Source organism: Triticum dicoccoides, chromosome 3A (assembly GCF_002162155.2).
Source record: "Triticum dicoccoides isolate Atlit2015 ecotype Zavitan chromosome 3A, WEW_v2.0, whole genome shotgun sequence".
In the NCBI taxonomy this organism is placed as follows: domain Eukaryota; kingdom Viridiplantae; phylum Streptophyta; class Magnoliopsida; order Poales; family Poaceae; genus Triticum; species Triticum dicoccoides.
Genome location: NC_041384.1, coordinates 696,367,929 through 696,370,704, shown reverse-complemented (window position 1 = coordinate 696,370,704; position 2,776 = coordinate 696,367,929). Strand labels below are relative to the sequence as shown.

The following is a 2,776-nucleotide window of genomic DNA, read 5'->3' as shown; positions in this document are numbered from 1 at the left end:
CGATGTTTCGATGAGAATTTCTTGACTTTCCATATATAGAAAGAGATAGACTATAAATGACATCTCTTATGTCAATAAGACCAAAAGGATGGATATTAAATGATAGGAAGTGCTAGGAAGTGAAATAGAATGAAATAGAGCCACTTTGGGATTCCCTATGAAATGAGGCATGGAACGGAGCCACTACGAAGAAATTATGGGGGTTACGAAAGAAGCTTCGGACTCATATTATTCATGGGTTGAGAGCGAGAGTTGAACTCTAGGAGGTCGAATCCACCCTTGTTCCTCAGTAGCTCAGTGGTAGAGCGGTCGGCTGTTAACTGACTGGTCGTAGGTTCGAATCCTACTTGGGGAGATTTTATTCATTCTTTAATGTAAGAATTTTAATGTAAGAATAAAGAATTGAATTAAAGGGCTTGCTTTGACCCTTAGGAGTAGGTAACCCGTTCGCTATCCTTGTTTCTATTTCTATTGCATTCTATCTCATCGTATCACATTCTGTTCTACGATTCCACTTCGACAAAAGGAAAGAGCATACCTAAGTTCAATAACTTTACGTCCGCTATCCCGATCATGATTTTCCTACCCTCAAGGGGAAAGTAAAGGCCCTTCCCCCTTTGGAAGGCTGTGGGCGAGGAGGGATTCGAACCCCCGACACCGTGGTTCGTAGCCACGTGCTCTAATCCTCTGAGCTACAGGCCCAGCTATCTCCACTGGATCTCTTCCCAGGGGTACCCCTTCATTTCAGGTTAAGAAGATGGGAAAGCGCCTTTCTCTCTATAAGAACAGTGCGTTCCGAGGTGTGAAGTGGGAGAGAGGGGATATGATGATTGAGGTTTTGAATAAGACGACATTTGCATTTTAGATTTGGATCTTTTTCTTATTTCAAAATAGTGAAAAAGTCAAATAAGAGGTGTTAAGCTTTTTATCATTCTGGCATCGAGCTATTTTGCCGCAGGACCTCCCCTACAGTATCGTCACCGTAGTAGAGTTTAACCACCAAATTCGGGATGGATTGGTGTGGTTCCTCTATGCCTAGGACACCAGAATATCGAACCATGAACGAGGAAAGGCATGAGATAAATATTGGCTAGTAATTGTGAAGCCCCAATTCTTGACTGAAAGGGACACCAAAGGCCTCTGCCCTCCCTCTCTATCTATCCAAGAGATGGAAGGGCAGAGCTTTTTTTGTTTTTTTCATCTTTTCATCAAAGAGTTGAACAATGAAGATAGATGGCAAGTGCCTGGTCGATTTGATCAGGCCGTGTAGGAACAAGGTTCAAATCGTTCGTTCGTTAGGACGCCTCAGCTGCATACATCACTGCACTTCCACTTGACACCTATTTAAACGGCTCGTCTCGCCGCTACCTTATCCTATTTCCATACTTCTGTCGCTCCATCCCCGTATGGGTGGAGAACCCATCGCTGTCTCGGCTGTGATACCGGAGGCTCTAGGGAAGTCGGAGGAGAGAGCACTCATCTTGGGGTGGGCTTACTACTTATATGCTTTCAGCAGTTATCCTCTCCGCACTTGGCTACCCAGCGTTTACCGTAGGCACGATAACTGGTACACCAGAGGTGCGTCCTTCCCGGTCCTCTCGTACTAGGGAAAGGTCCTCTCAATGCTCTAACGCCCACACCGGATATGGACCGAACTGTGTCACGACGTTCTGAACCCAGCTCACGTACCACATTAATGGGCGAACAGCCCAACCCTTGGAACCACCTACAGCTCCAGGTGGCGAAGAGCCGACATCGAGGTGCCAAACCTTCCCGTCGATGTGATATATGTCTAGTATTGTACAAATGAAGGGAAAGACCCATACTAGGCGTCTTCTCAAATCCTGACCTTACTGTTGGGGAACGTAGCAGAATTTTAAAATTTTCTATGCATCACCAAGATCAATCTATGGAGTTATCTAGCAACGAGGGAGAGGGGAGTGCATCTACACACCCTTGTAGATCGCGCGCGGAAGCGTTCAAGAGAACGGGGTTGATGGAGTCGTACTCGTCGTGATCCAAATCACCGATGACCAAGCACCGAACGGACAACACCTCCGCGTTCAACACACGTACGGTTGGGAAGATGTCTCCTCCAACTTGATCTAGCAAGGGGAAAGGATAGGTTGATGAAGATCCAGCTGCACGACGGCGTGGTGGTGGAAGCAACGGTGATCTCGGCAGGGCTTCGCCAAGCTCATGGAGAGGGAGAGGTGTCACGGGAGGGAGAGGGAGGCGCCAGGGGTTAGGGTGCGGCTGCCCTCCCCCCCCACTATTTATAGGACCCCTAGGGGGGGCACCGGCCCTAGGAGATGCCATTTCCAAGGGGGGGGGCGCCCAAGGGGGTGGAGTGCCCCCCAAGCCAAGTGGGGCGCCCCCACACCTAGGGTTTCCAACCCTATGCGCAGGGGAGGCCCATGGGGGGGTGCACCAGCCCATCTGGGGCTGGTTCCCCTCCCACTTCAGCCCATGGGGCCCTCCGGGATAGGTGGCCCCACCCGGTGGACCCCCGGGGCCCTTCTGGTGGTCCCGGTACAATACCAATTACCCCGAAAACCTTCTCGATGGCCGAAACATGACTTCCTATATATAAACCTTCACCTCTGGACCATTCCGGAACTCCTCGTGACGTCCGGGATCTCATCCGGGACTCCGAACAACTTTTGGGTTACCGTATACTAATATCTCAACAACCCTAGCGTCACCGAACCTTAAGTGTGTAGACCCTACGGGTTCGGGAGACACGCAGACATGACCGAGATGACTCTCTGGTCAA

At 49.8% G+C, this 2,776-nt stretch overlaps 2 non-coding genes across 2 annotated transcripts; one reads left to right on the top strand and one right to left on the bottom strand.

Moving 5' to 3' along the window:
• Positions 1–283: 283 nt before the first annotated feature.
• TRNAN-GUU lies at positions 284–355 on the top strand. Its single transcript has one exon. It is a non-coding gene; the product is annotated as a tRNA-Asn (tRNA).
• A 273-nt stretch (positions 356–628) lies between these two features.
• Positions 629–702, bottom strand: TRNAR-ACG. Its single transcript has one exon. It is a non-coding gene; the product is annotated as a tRNA-Arg (tRNA).
• Between the last annotated feature and the right edge of the window lie 2,074 nt (positions 703–2,776).